This window comes from Coenobita brevimanus, chromosome 2 (genome assembly GCF_032717465.1).
Source record: "Coenobita brevimanus isolate Jiangsu-jjx chromosome 2, ASM3271746v2, whole genome shotgun sequence".
Taxonomy (NCBI): domain Eukaryota; kingdom Metazoa; phylum Arthropoda; class Malacostraca; order Decapoda; family Coenobitidae; genus Coenobita; species Coenobita brevimanus.
Window position 1 is genome coordinate 34,445,192 of NC_136955.1, and position 22,156 is coordinate 34,467,347.

The 22,156-nt window shown below is 40.5% G+C and overlaps 1 pseudogene; it reads right to left on the bottom strand.

Moving 5' to 3' along the window:
- Positions 1-243: 243 nt before the first annotated feature.
- Positions 244-362, bottom strand: LOC145392514 (5S ribosomal RNA; annotated as a pseudogene).
- Between the last annotated feature and the right edge of the window lie 21,794 nt (positions 363-22,156).

Here is a 22,156-nt window from a genome sequence, read left to right on the forward strand (position 1 = left end):
AAAATGCTTGATACTCTATAGAATACCTAGGCATTCTAAAACTACCTTAGTTTCACACAATGCTGGTAATATATATATATATATATATATATATATATATATATATATATATATATATATATTCAGTCATTCATTGCCAGACGCCATGTATCCCAAACGGGGTGGCCAAGGGCTTAGAGTCTATTTTACAGGGAGGGGCACTAATCCTCCACCAACCCCACTTGACACGTAGGGAGAACGTTATGCCAACAGCATCTGGTGTTCCCGGGCGGTCACCCGTCCAAGTACTAACCAGACCCAACGTTGTTTAACTTCGCTGATCGGACGGGATGCGGTGTACTCAACGTGGTATATAAATATATATATATATATATATATATATATATATATATATATATATAAGTAGCATGGGCTGAACAGGGTGGTACTCCTGAGGGGAATGGGAATGCTGGTGATAGGGAGAGCTGGAGCTCCTGTTTCACTAGCTATCTAACCATCCCCCTTTGCTGACCTTTTCAGTGTGACAGTAACATGGAGAGCAGACCAGCATACTCTCCCAAACATTTCCTCTGTCTTATGCACTACACCACATGTGCTTTACATTTCACACAACGTATCCCACTACATTACAGGGGTTGGCGCCAGCAAGGGCAAACGGCCAGAAAACTTTGCCCCCACTACCTAGTGGTGGACTATTGGGGGGTTGGGGGGTGATGGGGGTTCCGCTTGCATAGATCATGGGTCCAGGGCGAGATGGGGCTTGAACCTGTACTAGAGGGTACAGGGCATTGCAGTTCCCAGGCTGCCGCTTCCACCCAATAGAGAGGAGCCCGAACCTGGGAGTAACGCCCCAGGAGGCTGCCCTAGCAGAGGGTGTATAATGGCGGGACAGTTGTAGTGCCAAGGTGTGCTTGGAGCGTGTCCCTGCAGCTGTCCTGGCAGGGTACCCTGAGGCCACTATCATAGCCACTGGTCAGCTGGTGGGCTAGGGTTCCCAGATCCATTGCCTGGACCTGGGACTGTGCAGTGGGTGGGGCCTGTGGTATGTCTACCTTCATTATTATTACCGACTATGACTAAATACAAGAATAAGCTTCAAAGCAAGCCTGTGGACATTAAATCGCCCAGGGAGGTGAGAGTGGGCTCATGGAATGTGGGAAGTTTGAAGGGAAGAGCAGGGGAAGTGGTTGAGGCATTCAGTAGGAGATGGGTGGATGTGGCATGTTTGCAAGAAGTCCAATACAGGGATTGGATCAGCCAGAAAGATTGTTGGGAAGGATTGCTACTATAAGTTCTTTTGGCAGGGGGGGGACAGACGGATATGGGGGTGTGGGTGTGTTGGTTGCAGAGAAATGGGTGGAATACGTTATGAATGTTGTGAGAGTATGTGATAGGATATTGGTAGGGAAAATTTTGTTGGGTGGAATGATGACTGCAATTATATCGGCATATGCTCCACAGGCAGGCTTGGATGAGGTAGAGAAGGATAGATTTTGGGATGACTTAATACGTGTAGTAGGTGGTATGGGGGATGATGAGATAGTGGTTTTGGGAGGGGACTTAAATGGTCATGTAGGTGAAGCTGCTCAAGGTTATGGAGGAGTACATGGGGGATGAGCGTACGGTATGAGAAGTGCGGAAGAGGAAAGGATACTCGAGTTTGGGGAGGCAATGAACATGATTGTGTGCAACACATATTTAAGGAAAAGAGAGAGTAGGTTAATTACGTACCATTCTGGGGGAAACAGCAGTCAGATAGATTATTTTCTGGTCAGGAGGGCTGATAGGAGGTTAGTGAGGGATGTTAAAGTTATAGGAAGCGAGGAGTGTGTGCAGCAACACAAACTATTAATTTGTGTTATGGTGCTTAAAGAACGAGTGATGAAAACGAGGACTTATTTACCTAGGAGGAAAATATGGAAGCTGGAAAACCAAGCAGTGAGGAATGTCTTCTATAGTGAGAATGGTGGTTGAATAGGGAGCTGTAGACAGAGGCATTAATGAACAGTACAGAGCTCTCAAGAACAATATCTTTAGAGTTACTGATGTAGTATGTGGTTGGACAACAGGCCCATCAAGACATAAAGTAACTTGATGGTGGGATGAGGGTGTAGAAGCTGCAGTTAAGGAGAAAAGAAGGCTTTTCCGGAAATGGAAGATGGGCGGAGACAAGGAGGAATACTTGGCTGCCAAGTGTAGGGCTGGAAGAGAGGTATACAGGGCAAAGGCTGAGTCATAGAGACTTTTACTTGATAACCTAAATCATGGGGAAAGGAAAAATATAATATTTAAGATGGCAAATCAGATGAAAAGGGATAATCGGGATATTATAGGTGAGCAGTGTGTGAAGAATGATGATGGAAGGGTAGTGGTGAACAGTGGGGATATTAAAGAGGCATGGAGAGTGCATTATAGCCGGTTGTTGAATGAGAAGTTTGACTGGACAGGGAAGGTTTGAAGCCAGCAGATCCAGTGTTTGGCCCTTGGCCTTTGGTTGACGCTGCTGCTGTGAGTGAGGCAGTAGGCAGGATGCAGGTGGGGAAGGCAGCAGGTGTGTCTGGGTTGACTGCCGAAATGTTGAAGGCCTCAGGAGATACAGGGGTGAGGTTAGTCACTGACCTGATAAATATGATTATATATGAGTGTGTTTTCCCAGATGATTGGTTGAAGAGTGTAATTGTAAATGTGTACAAAGGGAAGGATGATGCCGTGGAAAGAGGAAATTAGAGAGGTATAAAGTTTTTAGATTAGATAATGAAGGTAATGGAGAGAGTTCTGGAAGGTATGATTAGAGAAAGAGTGAATATTGATGAGATGCAGTTTGGGTTTATCCCAGGAAGGGGGACCACTGATGCCATACTCATTGTTCGACAGAGGGAAAATATACTGGGAAGAAAAGGGATCTGTATTTTGTTTTTGTTGATTTGGAAAAGACCTTTGACAGAGTCCCTAGATAGGTGGTGAAGTGGGCAATGAGAAAGCTTGGGTTGGAGGAGTGGCTTGTTAGGGTGGTTATGGCCATGTATGTGGGTGCTTGGTCCCAGGTAAGAGTGAATAGAGATTTGAGTGATGAGTTTTCCGTGAACGGTGGTGTGCATCAGGGGTCAGTTTTGAGTTCCATGTTGTTTATCATGGTACTTGAAGCCCTTTCACGTGACTTCAGAAATGGACTCCCGTGGGAGATGTTTTATGCTAATGATTTGGTGTTAATTGCAGGGAACGAAAGGGAGGCAGAAGAAAGATTTAGGAAGTGGAGAGATGGTACGGGGCACAAGGGCTTAAGGGTAAATGCAGATAAAACAAATATGATGATATCTAGGGTTGGTGGCGGTACTGTCATAGCAGAGGGAGAGTGGCCATGTACAGTATGCCACAAAGGCGTGGGAAGTAATTCCATCTTGTGCACTGTTTGTGATAAATGGGTGCACAAGAAATGTAGTGGTATTAGAGGTTGACTGCAGGATAAGGGTGATTTTACGTGTGCGGCGTGTCGGGGAGAGCAGATGGAGATTGTCAAATGTGAAAGGATTGAACTTACTGGTGAGTCTCTTGCGTGTGTGGAAGAGTTTGTTATTTGGGAGACATGTTATGTGCTGGAGGTGGGGCTGGAGCTACCTCTGTGGCTAGGGTGAGAAGTGGTTGGAAGAAGTTCAGGGAGCTGTTGCCTCTTCTGACATTGAGAGGACTCTCCCTATGTGCTAAGGGGTCTTTGTATGCAGCATGTGTTAGGAGTGTGATGCTGTATGGTAATGTGACCTGGGCAGTAAAGGAACAGGATATTCGCAGGCTCGAACATACAGAAATGACAATGATTAGGTGGATGTGCAGTGCGTCTCTGCGTCCAAGGCCTGGGGCAGCTCAGTTTATGATGGAAGAGTTGAGAGGTAGGATGGGACTGGAGTGTATTGGTGCTATGATGAGGAGAGGTAGATTGAGATGGTTTGGGCATGAGGAGAGGATGGGGGATGATATTTGAGTGCAGAAGGTGAGAAGTATTAATATGTGGGGGTAAGGCTGCGAGGGGTAGACCGAGAAGACGTGGGACAAGGTCATTAAGTGTGACCTCAGAGTTAACGGACTGAACAGGGAGGCTGCCATGGATCATGCAGCATGGAGAGCCGCCATTAGGTGACCAAGGCCGATGCATGCAAGCATGTTGGAGCCTTCAAAAACAAAACGAAATGAAACGATATATATATATATATATATATATATATATATATATATATATATATATATATATATATATATATATATATATATATATATATATATATATATATATATATATATATATATATATATATATATATATATATATATATATATATATATATATATATTTACTGTATATACAACTTTTCATTTTTAGATCCTTAGTGGAAAAGTTTCTAGAGAAAGGAAAGAAGTTGTATGGAGCCTTCATGGATTTGGAGAAAGCGTATGACAGAGTGGATATATATATATATATATATATATATATATATATATATATATATATATATATATATATATATATATATATATATATATATATATATATATTTACTGTATATACAACTTTTCATTTTTAGATCTGTAGTGGAAAAGTTTCTAGAGAAAGGAAAGAAGTTGTATGGAGCCTTCATGGATTTGGAGAAAGCGTATGACAGAGTGGATAGACACGGAGGTTATTCACTCGGGCATGGAAGCATACATTCTTTTCTCATATACTTTAACTAATGCAAGAATGCCTTGGTTTAATCACGTTTGTTCTAATGCCCATAAAAGGTACCGGAACCAACCCATTCCCGAATCACATCTTTTTTATGTTTCTGCTTGGATTCGTGCTGTCTGTTCTTCACTCTACTAAAAATAATTTCATCCGTACTAAATGCTCTCAACTCTTGAACTCAAATTATCCCCGCTCCTTCTGGCACCTTGCCAAAGACCTTTCTAACAACTTTACCTCATCATCCTTCCCTCCTCTTTTCTACTCTGATGGCTCTGTAGCTATTTCTTCTATTGATAAAGCTGATCTCTTCGCTCAGTCTTTCTCCTCCAATTCCACCTTACATGATTCTGGTGCTGTTTCTCCATCACTTAACCCCTCTGACTTCCTCATGGCTGACATTAAAATTTCTTCAGCTGATGTATTTTCTGCCGTCACTGGCCTTAGTACAAATAAGGCATATGGGCCTGATGGAGTCCCTCCTGCTATCCTCAAGAACTGTGTTTCTGTGCTTACACCCTGCCTAGGTAAACTCTTTCACCTTTGTCTTTCAACTTGTACCTTTCCTTCTTGCTCGAAGTTTGCTCTCATTCAGCCAGTCCCTTATACTTGTGACCATTCCCAACCCTTTAACTATAGCCCAACTGCTTTAACATCGTGTCTCAAAAGATTTCGGGTCTATTGTTAACAGGAAAAATTTTATAGCATCTTTCCTATCACAACCTTCTTTCTGATCGTCAGTATGGGATTTTCCCTCTTTCCTTTCAGACTCCTGGTCATCCTCCTTTCGGAACTTTGGCGAAAGCTTTGCCATTGCATTTGACATCTCAAAGGCTTTCTATCAAGTCTTGCATAAATCTTTAATTTCCAAACTGCTCTCTTACGGTTTCTATCCTTCTATCTGTGCCTTCATCTATAGCTTCCTTTCTGGTCGTTCTATAGCTGCTGTTGTAGACAGCCATCTTTTTTCTCCTAGATCTATCAACAGTGGTGTTCCTCAGGGCTCTGTCCTATCACCACCTCTCTTCCTTTTATTCATCAATAATCTTCTAAGCTGTACAACTAATCCTATCCACTCGTATACTGATGATTCCACCATTCATCTTTCCACTCGGTTTCCGCAACGTCCATCTCAGCAGTTACTTCAACAAGCATGGGATGAGGCTATGGCACACCTAATGTCTGACTTGGCTCGAAGCCCTTGCTTGGGCAAAAATAATCTTGTTCTTAATGCATCAAAGACTCAGTTTTTACACCTATCAATCATTCAAAATCTTCCACATGATTACCCACTAAAGTTTAATAATATCCAGCTCAATCCTGCTTCATCCTTCAACATGCTTGGGGTTTCATTCACTTGGGACTTATCTTGTAAAATCAGCTTCCAAGAGATTAGGTGTGCTAAGCCGACTCCCTGCCTACTTCACCCCTGCACAATTGTTGACTTTATACACGGATTTTATTCACCCCTGTTTAGAGTATAACTCTCATGTGTGGGGAGGCTCCCAACATACAGCTCTTTTCAATAGGGTGGAGTCAAAGGCTTTTCGTCTCTTCAGCTCTCCTCCTTTTACTGGCTCCCTTCAACCTCTGTCTCTTTGCCACACTGTTGCATCTTTATCTCTTTTCTATTGCTACTTTAATGGTCATTGCTCCTCTGAACTGTCTGCTTGCATCCCTCCACCTATACGACGAGTGTGTAGCACCCGTCTAGCAACAAACTCTCATCCTTTTTCTGTCCAACTCTCTAATGCAAGAGTTAACCATTACTCCCAGTCCTTCATTTATGCAACAGGTCAGCTCTGGAACTGTCCCTCTGTCTGTATTTCCTACTTCCTATAATCTCCTGTCTTTAAAACGCAGTGTGTCCAGGCGTCTCAAAATGAACGGCTCTTGAATTTGGCTCTTTCTTGTATTGTTTTTGTTCTTTTTCTTGCTTTGCTTCCTTCTTCCTCACATTAAAAAAAAAAAAAAAAAAAAAGATGATGGGAAGTTGTTGAATGCCGTGAAGAGTATGTATGAGGGTGCTGAGGCTGCAGTGCGTGTGGATAGTGAAATGAGTGAATTTGTCTATTTGAAGGTTGGATTGAAACTGGAATGTATCATGTCTTCATGGTTGTTCAATCTGTATTGGAGGAGGTTAAAAAAGAGATACAAGGTAGGGCAGTGGATGTTGGAGCGGCCCTCATGAGAGAGGACAGTGTTTGGAAACTCCCTGTACTCTTGTTTGCAGATGATACTGTGTTATTAAGCGAAGACGAAGGGGAGCTGCAAAGCTTGCTGGATGAGTTTGAGAGAGTATGTCAGAAACGGAATCTAAAGGTGAATGTAGGAAAGAGTAAAGTTATGGTCGTCAAGAGAAGTGAAGTCAGTGAATATACAGTGAGTTTGGATGAGGAGGAAGTGGAAAATATGAGTGGATTTACGTACTTGGGTAGTGTGATAAGTAAGGGCGGAAGTTTAGAGGGTGAGGTGCTTGAAAGGGTACAACAAGGAAGAAAGATTGCTAGTTCCTTGAAAGCAGTGATAAGGAACAAGGAAGTGAGCATAGAAGGGAAAAAGTTACTACATGACAGTATTGTGATACCAACTCTAACGTATGGAAGTGAAGCTTGGACCTTGTTGGAGGGACAGAAGTGAAGAGTGAAAGCAGTGGAAATGAGTTATTTGACAGGAACATGTGGAGTCACATGGAGAGACAGACTGACAAATGAGGAAGTGATGGAGTGTTGTGGTGTGGATGTGGATATGATAGGAAGCGTTAAGAGAAACACATTGAGGTGGTCTGGCCATGTGGAGAGGATGGAGAGTGGGAGACTGAAGAGGAGAGTGTACTGTATGTGAGTCAGGTGGAGGGGGGGAGAGAGAGGGGGAGGCCAAGGATGAGATGGGAGGATGGAGTCAGTCATGCCACTCTCTGGGATTTTTCCCAAGATCTTGGGATTTCAGGGTTACTCTTGGGATCATGGGATTTTTCCATGAAAATGCCAGAAAGCTTGGGATTTGGGGGGATTCTAGAATTTTCACTTTTTTTTTTTCAAAATTTAAATTCACCTCTACTAAAAATCTAGCTCTGGTGTATCATCAGTTTTTCTGAAAATGCCAGATATAGGTCTACAAGACCAGTGGAGGGATTTACTGTATGCAAGGAAATCGCTCAAAAGCATGAATGCTGCAGTGACATAATTCTGGCTGGAACTACGGACGGTTAAGGATGGTAACAATGAACCCAAATTTAAACTCCCCTCACAGTTTATTTGTAGTCTGTTAGCTCTGCCCCATTCCTCTCTATGTGTTGAGAAGATATTTTCCCAGCTCATTATGATTAAACAAACAGACTGCTCATATCGGCTGTTGCTAATCTCCTTCTTCCAAAACAATATCTCGTGAAGAGGTGACTTGTTATCAGTGGGAACCAACAACATCACATATTAAAGATTTACGGAGAGGAAAGTGTCGTCAACGCTACGTTGACGGAGAAGCTGCCAGGAAAAAGGAAGGCATGGCAACTCTGCCCCCAGGCGATGTGGACGATGCAAGTGATGACGACGAGCCACTCCAAGTTTTTCAGCAATAATTCCTGTTTCTTTTGGGTAAGTTTAATGATAGTATATTAAATCTTGGGATTTTTTGTATATCTTGCGATTTTTCAGAGGACAATCTTGGGATTTTTCAATTTTTTGAGTGGCATCACTGGATGGAGTGGAAAGGTGTATGAGAGATGGGTGTGTGAGCTGGGTGCAAGGCAGTTAAATGGCAAGGGACAGGGCGACATGGAGGCGATTTTGTTTATGGTCACCCCTTTGGGGATTACTGGATTAAAGCGTTTGGGAATATATATATATATATATATATATATATATATATATATATATATATATATATATATATATATATATATATATATATTAGGGTATTAAGCACTTATTGGGGAGAAAAAATGGATATTTGGGTAGGCAAAGTATGCAGTCGATTCCACTTTACAAACAAAACATTCAAGCAAAATTTTTTGTTTTTTTATCAATGCAAAGTCGTGCCTCACTACCCCTGCATTCTGTAAATCTAACTGATCTGAGTACGTGAAGAGTATGGTGAAGAAACGTAAAAATAAACAGTGTGGTACAAAAAGAAACAATATTTTTGAGCTATACAACAAACATAATCAGTTTATTACATGTGGGATTCTTTGGTCAAGTCGTAGAGGGCTCTTTGGTGCTGCACAACATGGAAGATCAGCTGTCTTTCTTCTTCATTCTTCGTCAGACCACTGTTGTAGTCCATTGCCAGTTTGACTGCCAGCTCAGGAGCGTCACTGACCACTTTGAGGTGGGCCATGACACCAGGAAAGAGGCAGAGGTCATTTATGTTTCTTGGAGTATCCAGCTTCAAACACTGGAAGAGGTTTCTCGACTTCTGGGTGACAGACTTAGAGATTCTCAGATCTGACGCATTATCAATCGTCTTCATGTTCAAAAGGCTCAGACCCTTCTTCCTCGGCAGTGCTGTGGTCATATTTTTCAGCATTTCCAGCTTTTCTTCCGCAAAACTTTGTCAGAATACATGGCTTGTGGAGCCAGATCCTCACTGAGGTACCAGAGGTGGCTTTTGACTTTGTCCAGTGCTTTCTTTGCTACAGCAGGATCCACCTCTTGGAATTCTTCAGTCTTCTCCAGGAGACTGAGGTCATTGATTGGAGCGTCGACAACAACTGGGGCTTCAAACCAGTGCATCACATAGATGGTGACAAGCAAGACACAGGTGCGTTTGATGGCCTTTTGATGCCATGTGACGCGGAAGGAGGCTGTATTCTTCATTTAATTTCTGAAAACGAAGAACTTGAGGCAGTAAAAGACTTTGGCCATCCAATGTGCTCTGTGATAGGCACCTGGACGATGAATAGGTCATCTGTGCTGGCCTCTTGCTGAGGAAAGCCAAAGACAGCTGGAGGAGCTCAAGGTAGTCATCACTGGGGTTGTGCACTAACCATGTGGCTGAGTATGAAGTGTTCAACATCCTCGGCTCTGTTGGCAATCCATTACTGAGATTTTTGATCTAGGTCATCATCGTAGGGATCGAAGGAATCTGTGTCAATTGTGTTCCAGTACTCTGAATCGACCGAAGGGAGGAATTTCAGGACCAGAAGAAGAGAAAAAGAGGTCAAAGATCCCTGCCACTATGAGTTCACACATGTGGTGTCTGCATGCCAAGAACAACAGCGGGACTTGGAGACCTCTTTCAATGACAAAGCAAGCTCCTCTGCAAATCCCAGTGTTAGACGCCGTAGTATCAAAACAGATCCCTGCAATCCAGGGCATCACACAGGTGATTTGTTTGCTGTGATAAATAAGATCCGTAACCCACCTACTCTTAAACTCACTTGCCATTATTAGGTCCAAAAAGATTTTCCATACGTAATAATATATCAAGTTTAGTTAGGGAATTTTACCCTCAAGTATGTCTTAGAACAATTTTCAAACCCAGCAACACCATCGGACAATGGTTCAAACATAAAGCCCAAATTCCTGACGCTCTGCAATCCTCTGTTGTCTATAATTATGATTGTAGTCGCTGTAATGCGTCTTACATTGGACAGACTAAGAGGCAGTTACGAGTAAGAATTGCAGAACATCGGGGACGGTCATATAGAACCGGTCTACCTATGGCTAAGCCAGCTTTCTCTGCCATTTGAAATTGCTGTGAAGCCTTAGGCCACCCCATATGCGAATCTGATATTTCTGTTGTCCACGCTTGTCGTGACGAGGTAACACGCCTCCTGGCTGAATCACTCCTCACTCACCACCTACAGCCCACACTGGGCACACACGACTGCTCCACGCCCCTTCTCTGTTTTTAAGGTTTGACTTAGGTATTGTCTAATAAAATGTTTTTTTTTTTTTTTTTCTTGTACTTAGTAGCATCCCACCAACGTTAGTTATGAATGATTTATTTCCTCATCATAATAATTCTTCACTTGTATTTTTATCAGACATGGTGTTTTACTTTGGTTTTACTTAAGTTTTCGTATTTTTATCATAGACATGGTGCTTACATTGATTTTATTGTATTTTCTATAGGTTTGAAAATGACAAACGAGTTGCCGAAACGTCACCAATTTATTAAAGATGTTCCTGATTACGTTGGTGTTTTTATCTTTATATATATATATATATATATATATATATATATATATATATATATATATATATATATATATATATAGTTTCTGTCTGTCTGTCTCTCTCTCTCTATATATATATATATATCATTGTCAGAAAATTTTAGACACTCCTTTCTCTGACGAGTGTTAATCTAAAGACAACCAATAGTAAATTTACATAAGTCTCCTAGGAGATTAGGGTATAATTAATACTCTAACTCACCAGTAATTATCTCCATCCTAACTAGTTGCCCCCAGTTTGGCCAAATGAAAAAGGTTACTTAGCTAGACATAGTAAGAATAACAGATGACGGTGGGCCTGATGTCTCAGTCAGTTTGCCTTGGGCTTCCAAGCGTCCTTAGGTGTATATTATACACTGTGCAGCTTGAATGGGCTTAGGAAACAGAGTGGCAAACATAGCATGTCTCTTCTTTCTCATAGGATTCAGTGATAGCAAATATTTATTAATTACAAGTGGCTAAATACAGTTAAATTACATCTTGAAAAATACAAGGTGAATCTAACGTAATTTATTCTTAGTTTTAATTAAACTAAAGCTAAATATACACTTGATCTATGTAAATATGTATTAAACCCTCATCCACATTTCACGTGAGGGCACGTCATCCCACCACGCAGGTGCAGTTAGGTCAATGGAAAATTTCCAAGTATTTACATGTGTTTACAATACAGTATACTTGTCCATAGGGGTTAAACGCAGTAGCATTTAATGTATTAATAATAAGAAATATTTAAACAGAACGTAATCTCTGGGTTATAAATCTGCTTGAATTAGTGATTAACTCCATCTGGGTTTGCCTCTGCTTTTAACAGGGACAACTATTTCAAAAAGTAAAGATTGCAACCGCTCTGGGGGAAAATATTTCCCACAGTTTTGGGGCCGGGAAATAATGTTATGTGACCCCTTAGCCAGGAGCTCTCCCCATAGGTCTCGAGAACCTTCTGCTGCAGCCCTTCTAAGTCACGCATCTTGGCCCAATTTCTCTTCACCATCCACTGTCTCCGGGGTGACTGTTAACTCAAGGGGCACCAATTTATCAATAATTTTTATATTGGTATGCCCACTACATTTAATTTTTACAAGTCTCAGCACCCCCTCTGAATCTGGGTGTGTGGAGATCACTTTAGCTTATGGCCACTGGGATCTTGGTTGCTCTGTTTTTACTAAGGCCACATCTTCTATGTTTATAACTGACTAATTGGCGGTAGCCTGAGCCTCATAAAATCTTTCTCTTAGGCTCAAAAGATATTCTTTGCTCCAGTGTCTATTCCAGGTGTACAATACCCTTTTCAAACGTTGATATCCCTCATGCAGATGTTGTCCTAATTCATTATTTTCTGTTGTAGGATCATCTACTTCCTCCTGGATATCCACACAAGGCACCAGATGGAGCTTTCTGCCGTATAACATATGAACCGGTGTCAATACCTCATTTGAAATGCTAGTGTCATCTAGATAGGTTAAAGTTCCATCATTAATCCTAGCCTCATTGTCTGTTATCACTGTTCTCAACTCCTCTCTGATGATCTTAGTTCTATGTAAGGTTTCCCTAAGGCAGTTCTTCACAGTACCAATCATTCGTTCGGTAAATCCACTTTGCCATGGTGCTCTCAGAGCTATGAGCTGCCAAGTACAGTTTCGGATTCTCAGCACTGACTTAACCTTTAGGTCATTCATTATATTTAAAGGCAGAGGTGCTGCTCCAACGAAACTGGTTCTGTTGTAGTTTATTAATTTATTATGACAAGACCTTCTAGCTGCAAATCTTGTAAATACATTCAGGAATGTCTCTGAACTTAAATCTTCTGCCATTTCTAGATGGACTGCCCTTGTGTAGGTGCAAGTAATCAAACATTTATACACCTTATGGAGAGTTCCCTCACACGTAGCAGTTATAGCCCCTGTGTAATCAACTCCAGTTTCCTCGAAGGGCCGTCTTACATTTACCCTATCCTTTGGTAAAGCAGGTGGTCCTGGATGGTCATATGGTCGTTGTTCATACCTCTTACATATAATGCAACTCTTGAGATATTTCTTTACGACCTGTTTACCCTTTGGGATCCAATACCTTTCTCAGATTTGGGCCAAAGTCTGCAGCACACCTCTGTTAAGAATTAACTCATTGGCTTCCTTAACAATTAACTGTACAAAATAATCAATCTTGGGTAACAATATAAGATGTCTAGTATGGTGGGGCAAATCAGCTTTTACTGTTCTACCACGGCATCTGATTAGACCCTTTCCGTCAATGAATATTCTTAAATATCTTATCAGCTAATTATTGCTGCTAGTGCCTTGGCATAAAAGGTCAAAAATCTCTCTCTAATACTTTCTTTTCAGCCTTTTCAGCCAATATTCCATGGGATCAAACACCTCAAACCCCACTTTCGTATTCAAAAATTTAACAACTAATTTAGTTGTGTTAAGTTGACATATTGATGAAAATCTACTAATGTCAGTTACATCTGGCTCAGGTACTACAGGATCCAAGTTTACTACATTAACCTCAGCAATACTATACCGTTTCTGCTCAGGCCAATCTTTAGTGATTAACCATTTAGGATCCTTAAACCAGAAGTTATCTTTGATCAGTCTCTTTACTGTCGAATCTCTAGAAAGCAGATCAGCTTGGTTTTGCTTGGAGGATACATGCATAAATTTAAATTTGGAACGCAATTCTTTTATAGTGTTCACTCTATTGCGGACGAAAGGAATTTTACTGTCTTCCTTTCCTATCCAGTAAAGACAAATCTCACTGTCAGTCCATACATAAATATCCTCAAACCTGGTATCAAGAGTAGTGGTTAAATACCTGGCCAATTTAGTTCCTACATTTATGGAAGCCAATTCCATTTGTGGTAGGGTTCTTCCTATCATTAGTGCAGCTCTGGCTTTGGACATAATGATTTTAATATCGTTTCCTGTTGTACAATAAGCTACTGCTCCATATGTCTTTCGAGAAGCATCACAAAATATATGCAAATGTGACTTCTCATTAATGTTTATTTTCCTGAGAAAACATACACTTGATGTTTTTTCCAAATTCCTTTCTTATCTGTTCCCATTGTTCAATATGTCTCATCTAACTCAGTATCCCAGTCTAACTTTTCTTGGGAGGCTTCTTGCACTAAACATTTGCCCTTATTAACTATAGGACTGACCAATCCTAATGGGTCAAAAAACATGGTAACCTGACTTAACAAGGACCTCTTGGTGAGAGTGGCATCAGAGAACTTAATTGGTTTCAAACTTATTTCATCAGCTGTTGTATCCCAGTTAAGACCAACACATTTTAAGTTTTGGGAATGTCAATATTTGGATAGTCCTCCTGTATTTTATTTCTCAAAAGCGGTGAATTTGTATTCCAGCTCTGTAACGGCAAATTTGCCTTCCCATATTCGGAATTGGCTGCTTCATAAATCTTCAATGCTTCCGTCTCTGTATCAGCAACACCTTGCAAATTTTCCATATAAAAAGCCTGCCCTATTTCTGGGCATCTGTCATTTCCAAAATGATGCTTCGAAGTGTTGCAAAGTTGGAAAGGACTAGCACAAGAGCCAAAGAGCACCGATCGGAAACAGTAAGTTTTCTATGGATTATCCTCATTCTGAGGGTCTTGAGGCCAGAGGAATTTTGTAAATTTCCTATCCTCCTCTCTCAATCCTATTCTGAGAAAAGCCTTACTAACGTCTGCTGTTTAAACATTAGGGTTTTCACTAAATCTTTGTAATACATTCCCCAACTTCTCTGTTAGTTTAGGTCCAGAGGATAGGCAGTCGTTCAAACTAGCTAATCCTTTGGACGCTTTACTACTACAATTGAAAACTATCCTTATGGGAATTGTTACTGAATCTTTGCTTACAGCATGATGTGGTAAATAATGTCCTACTTTATGATTAACAGGAAATTCTACCTCTTATATATATTCTTCAATTGATCTTTTTTAATATTATCATATGTGGTTAGATGTTCTGGTTTGTCTCTCAACTTTCTTAGCAGAGAATTTAACTGAGCCTTAGCTGCTTGGTAATTTGTTGGTAACTCCGAATGGTTTAGTTTCCAAGGTTATCCTACCCAATACTGTCCATCTCTAAATTCCACAGACTGGTTATACAAATCTAAAGTTATTTTATCTTCAGGGGTTGGTTCCTCATAGTGTATTCCTACACTGTGTGGGTCCCACAATTTGTGTACAGGTTCAAATTTTTTCATACAGCAACTCATTTATCTGAGTAGGTTCTAATTCTGCACCTATACTAGCTACCATCAATGACTGCGTGGGGAGTAACAAAGACTGAGTCTACCAGTTTGACCTCTCCTTTTGTTTGCTTTGGAAAAAGCAACTGACCCATAATAAGGTTACCTCCTGGACTCTTGAACAACTGTACTTTATTCTTCGTCAAAGTCCTATGTAGGAATCTTCCACAATAATCTGAACCATATACCATTTTTATGGGACCCACAGTATCCAATTTCACATTCTGTTTAGCCAACCTAATCCCAGAGCTTTGTAGATGATCAGAGATTTCCTTCAGTTTTATATATATATATATATATATATATATATATATATATATATATATATATATATATATATATATATATATATATATATATATATATATATATAGTTACATAGCCTATGATTTCATCATTCTTGGTATAATTCTAACGTACAGTATGTTGCATGTTTGATCACGATTCGCCTCGTGGCTTCCATAGTGCGTGTTCTACCTCACTCCCCCCCTCGTCCCTTATAGTAAAGTAAGTCGTTCTTTCTGTTGTTCAGAGCAGGAGTGTCAACTCTTTGTCCCCTATGGCTTCATTTGCGCGTCCTTCTTACAAGTTGTATCAAGCTCTGCCGGCCCCTATATAATGAGCTCAGTCTCTGCATTAATTGCCACTTAGATCTACTCCTCATTTTGTTCACATCTCTGTCCTCCCCTGTACAGTTGTTATTATTTTTGTGAGTGCTCAGGAAGTCTCCAGCCATCTAGCTGCTGTGTAATTTGAGTATAAGTGTTATTACATTTTTTCTTGTACTGTATAGCATAAGGTGTTAATTCGTAGGCCTGGTGAGGTTTTTCTGATTAATGTGGGGTTTTTGCTGTCAGCCAGTAGTAATAATATTTTGTATCTGCAATAATATATCTTGCATTAACTGAGCATTATCCGGTTTTCTCATTTTATCAGAGCTGACTTAGATAAATTTACTCTTGCTAATTTCGTGTTAATAGAGGCTATTGCAGTTAACCATATATATAACCTGTTTTTTGCCATTACATTATCCTTATGAGTCCTGAATATTTTGTTGTTAGTTTGAGCATTAAACTTTAACTTGTAATTTTACCTAACTCTTTTGTTTTGAACCTGGAACTTTGCGGGACAGTTTTCTCTGTTCCGTAACATAAATTTGGTGACCTCGCCAGGATATTCATGATATTATCATAAGGATATTGCTTGATATTTTGTGACTGTGATTTATTCATGATGTCTATTATTACTACTCTTGATGAAGCCAAAGTATTTTTGTCAAATGTGCAAACATTGTGCGATGTAGAAAACAGAACAAAGAATGAACTTAAGCTTGTTGCTCGACAATTGGGATTGCTGTTCGCTCTCATCATTCTAAAGATCAAATTGTTGACATAATTAATAAAAGCTTGTTTAATGTAACTCCTCCAGATGAGAAAATGCAGATTGAATTAGCTAAGTTACAGCTAGCCCTGCAGGAGGCTCGTGCTAAGGAGGCTGAGTTTCACGCACAAGTTGAACTTGCTAGGATTCAGGCATACCATGAGTATCGCATGAAACAATGTGGAACTGGATCATCTAGCTCTGATGATTTTGATGTGGCTAAAAATGTTAGACTTGTCCCTCCTTTTAATGAATCTGATTTAACAAAGTATTTTCAGTTGTTTGAGAGGGTAGCTACAGGTTTTAATTGGCCCAAAAAGTATTGGCCAGTGCTCCTTCAAACTGTTCTCACCGGTAAAGCTCAATTAACTTGTGCATCTTTGTCTCAGGATCAATCTGATAATTATGATGTAGTTAAGAGCTTGATTCTTAAGGCCTATGAGCTTGTTCCTGAAGCCTATAGAGTGAAAATTAGGACAACTTATAAGCAAGATAAGCAATCCCATGTTGAGTATGCAAAAATCAAAGAAGATCTGTTAGAGCAGTGGTTAAATTCTAAGAATGTGGATTCTGATTTTGGTAAATTTAAGCAGATGATTTTGCTGGAGGACTTCAAAAGGTGTATTAATAAAGATGTATGCCTATATCTTGATGAGAAAAGAATAGATAATTTGTCTGATGCTGCAGTTTTAGCTGATGAATATGTTCTTACTCACAAGAGATATTCTAAAGAAAAAAGGAAAGCTGAGAGTAAGTACGTTGCCTCTACTCAGAGTACAGGTAACAGGAAAGAGAATAAAGATGATGTTTCTCAGGAAGTAAATACCAGCTTCACCTCTAGATTTCAGAAAAGTAAATGTACTTATTGTAGTAAGCTTGGTCATACTACGGAGAGATGTTTCAGGAGACAGCGTGATGTGAACAAAAAGGAGTCTTTAAATATTCAGTCAATTGGTCAAGTGTCCACCCCTGAGAGTTCCCAGAATTCTTTAACTGAGTTAACTGAACTTGCTTTGAGGGGTAAATTAAATTCTCATGATGAAGCTCCTTTTTTGAGCATTAACGTGGGTGACACTCTCAAGAGTTCATGTGCTAATTTCCTGTCTGATGGTTTTGTCAGTCCTCTGGACAGTAATGACAGGAAATCAGTTAAAATATATCATGATACAGGTGCTTGCCAATCCCTTATGCTGACCAGTGTTCTAGGCTCCAATGTTAATTCCACTGATGAAACTGTAATCTTACAAGGTGTAGGGAATAATTACTTCTCTGTCCCCCTGTGCAGAGTGAATTTAGAGTCTGGTTTTGTTAATGGTTCCGTTATGGTTGGGTTGGTTGAGACACTTCCAATGTCAGGTGTAACTTTCTTACTTGGAAATCATATTGGTGGAAGTCAAGTGTGTCCAGCTCCTCAGTTGTCTAGTAAGCCAGTGGCTGCGACCCAGGATTGTGATGTCCCTGATGCGTTCTCTGCATGTGCTGTCACTAGGGCTAAGTCTAAAGTTACTGGTGACTTACAGGATAATGATGATGATGATGTTATCCTAGCTGACACTTTTCTTGCTAATTTGGACCACTCACCAGATGAGGCAGTACCCCGTAATGTTGATAATTTGTCTCATCAAGAGTTGGTTGAGTTGCAGGTTGCTGACCCTGAGTTGAAAGGTCTAGCTAACTCTGCTTGCAGTGAGGAAGAATCAGCTGGTGCCTCTATTTGTTATTATGTAAAGTCAGGAGTACTTGTGAGGAGGTGGAGACCCCCAACAGCATCACCCGACTGTGAATGGGAGGTTGTACATCAAGTTGTCATCGCTCGTGTTTGTAGGCAGGATATCATTAGAGTGGCTCATGATTCCAGTTTGGCAGGACACCTTGGAGTGAGGAAGACTGTGGCACGCATTTTGAAACACTTCTACTGGCCAGGTATCTTCAGAGATGTTTCCTGGTATTGTAAGTCTTGTCACACCTGTCAAGTTGTGGGGAAGTGTAATCAGACCGAAAAGGTTGCACCTCTAGTTCCCATTCCTCCTTTTGAGGCGCCATTCACCCGTGTGTTGGTGGATATTGTGGGCCCTCTTCCTAAGACTTCTTCAGGATTTTCTTATGTGTTGACCCTGATTGATATGGCTACTCGTTATCCTGAAGCCATTCCACTTAGAAATATCTCAGCAAAGAACGTGGTTAAGGAAATGCTAGGGTTCTTCACAAAGTTTGGTCTGCCCAAGGAGGTACAGTCAGATCGGGGAAGTAATTTCATGTCAAATGTTTTCAAGCAGTCTCTGAAAGAGTTGGGCATCACCCAGATCACGTCTTCAGCTTACCATCCCCAGACCCAAGGCGCGTTGGAGAGATATCATCAAACACTCAAATCGATGCTCAAGAAATACTGTTTGGAACATCAGAAAGACTGGGATAAAGGTCTTCCATTCGTTGTATTTGCCGCAAGAGAATCTCCAAATGAATCACTGGGCTTGTCATCCTTTGAACTACTGTTTGGCCATGAAGTAAGAGGACCCCTTAAGCTACTCAAGGAATGCTGGCTGTCGGAGGAAGATGACGTCAACCTGCTGGAGTATGTGATGAAGTTCAAAGAACGGCTGTCCACTGCTTTACAGCTGGCGAGAGAGAATTTAGGAGCTGCTCAGGAGAAGATGAAGACTTGGTATGATAAGAAGTCCAGGTTACGCCACTTTCAGCCAGGAGATCAGGTTTTGATTCTGCTACCGGTGCATGGGCAACCTCTTCAAGCCAAGTTTAGTGGTCCTTATTTCGTGGAGAAGAAACTCAGTGATGTCAACTATGTCATCGCCACACCAGATCGTAGAAAGAACAAGCAACTTTGTCACATCAACATGCTAAAGTTATATCACAGGCAGGACGAAAATAACCCAGTCTGCACTGTAGCTGTTCGACCCGAGTCTGCAAGTGAAGTTCTCCCATGCAGCATGAGCCTGAGTGATAGTTTGGGAAAGAATCCAGACTAAGCTTTCTCATCTAGCTCCCGAGGAAAGGCAGGAGTTTTCGGCATTACTGCAGAAGTACCCGCAGGTGTTCCGTGCCACTCCAGGAAGAACCACTGTGTTGATGCATGATGTCGATGTTGGAGACGCAAAGCCAATTAAACTGCCTCCTTACCGTGTGAACCCAGTGAAAGTTCCTCTCATCCAGAAGGAGCTTGGCTACCTGTTGGACCACAAGATGATTGAGCCCTGTCAGAGCGAGTGGAGTTCTCCTGTCACTCTAGTCCCTAAGCCAGGTGGGTCACAGCGGCTTTGCATCGACTACAGACGTGTTAATCAGATAACCAAAACAGACACTTACCCTCTCCCTCGCGTGGAAGACTGCATAGACAAGATCGGAAAGGCTAGGTACATAAGTAAGTTTGATTTGTTAAAGGGATACTGGTAAGTACCTATGACTGAACGTGCTAGGGAGATCTCATGTTTTGTAACACTAGGAAAGACTTTTGCCTGTTCTGTAATGCCATATGGTATGAAGAATGCACCAGCTACATTTCAGAAGCTCATGAATGTTGTAACAGAGGGTTTGGCAGGGTGTGTTGTTTATATTGATGATGTATTAATCTTCAGTGACAACTGGAAAGATCACCTATGCTATGTCAGTAAATTTCTTGAGCGTTTGGTTCAGGCTAATCTTGTAGCTAATTTATCAAAGTGTGAGTTTGGTCAAGCTAAAGTTCAGTACCTTGGGTACGTAATTGGTGATGGACATGTTGCACCACCAGGAGCTAAGGTTCAGGTTATAAGTGATCTTCCCAGACCTAAAAGTAGGAAAGAGCTACAAAGATTTTTGGGAATGGTAGGTTATTACAGGAGATTTGTTCTTAACTTTTCAATTCTTGTATCACCACTTACAGACCTACTGAAAAAGGGAGTTAAATTTGTCTGGACCGATAACCGTGAATCCTCTTTCAGTAAACTTAAAGCTATCCTATTAAGTCAGCCAGTGCTCGCTACTCCAAATTTTGCTAAGCCTTTTAAGATGGCTGTTGATGCAAGTGATACAGGAGCTGGGGCTGTTTTGCCGCAAGAGGATGATCAGGGTATTGAACATCCTGTATCTTATTACAGTAAGAAGTTCACTCCACCTCAAAAGAACTACTCAACTATTGAGAAAGAGCTTTTGGCCTTGATATTGGGTTTACAGCATTTTTCATTTTATTTGTGTTCTGGTTTTAACCCCATAGTCATTTATACCGATCATAACCCACTGAAATTCCTTAGTAAGTTTAAAGATAAAAATCAGAGATTGACAAGATGGAGTCTACTTCTTCAGGAGTATTCATTAGACATACAACATATCAAGGGGAAAGAAAATGTTATTGCGGATTGCTTATCTAGACTTTAGACAGATTGTTTTAGAGTAATAAGAAATTTCCTTTGTAAATTTCTTTTTCTTTGTGGGGAGGTGTTACATAGCCTATGATTTCATCATCCTTTGTATGATTCTAACGTACAGTATGCTGCATGTTTCATCACGATTCGCCTCGTGGCTTCCATAGTGCGTGTTCTACCTCACTCCCCCCCTCCTCCCTTATAGTAGAGTAAGTCGTTCTTTCTGTTGTTCAGAGCAGGAGTGTCAACTCTTTGTCCCCTATGGCTTCATTTGCGCATCCTTCTTACAAGTTGTATCAAGCTCTGCCGGCCCCTATATAATGAGCTCAGTCTCTGCATTAATTGCCACTTAGATCTACTCCTCATTTTGTTCACATCTCTGTCCTCCCCTGTACAGTTGTTATTATTTTTGTGAGTGCTCAGGAAGTCTCCAACCATCTAGCTGCTGTGTAATTTGAGTATAAGTGTTATTACATTTTTTCTTGTACTGTATAGCATAAAGTGTTAATTCGTTGGCCTGGTGAGGTTTTTGTGATTAATGTGGGGTTTTTGCTGTCAGCCAGTAGTAATAATATTTTGTATCTGCAATAATATATCTTTCATTAACTGAGCATTATCCGGTTTTCTCATTTTATCAGGGCTGACTTAGATAAATTTACTCTTGCTAATTTCGTGTTAATAGAGGTTATTGCAGTTAACCATATATTTAACCTGTTTTTTGCCATTACATTATCCTTATGAGTCCTGAATTTTTTGTTGTTAGTTTGAGCATTAAACTTTAACTTGTAAATTTACCTAACTCTTTTGTTTTGATCCTGGAACTTTGCGGGACAGTTTTCTCTGTTCCGTAATAATATATATATATATATATATATATATATATATACTTGTTTCCATATTATCCGGTACAGCTGCTGTTATATGGCATTTATATCTGCCTAGTTGTATTACAGGTCTAACAAAATCAAAGAACTAAGCTTGCTTAGTAGTTAAAAACCCTGTAATGGCTAGATTTACCTTGCCAATAATAGATAACTTTAGTTTCTTCACAATGTCTGCAGAAATGAAGGTTTACTGTGCACCCATATCAAAAAGAGTAGGGGAGGGCGGTGATGATTCGGCCACTTTTTCGAAAAAAAATCATAATAAATAAAGTTTAAGAAATTCTTAAAATCTGCTTATTCCAAGAGGAAGCCACATCTTTTGGCTCTTTTGTGTGCTATTGTCAGTTCTTAAACTTACGTCATTTCTTGGCAGTAATACAAACTCTTAA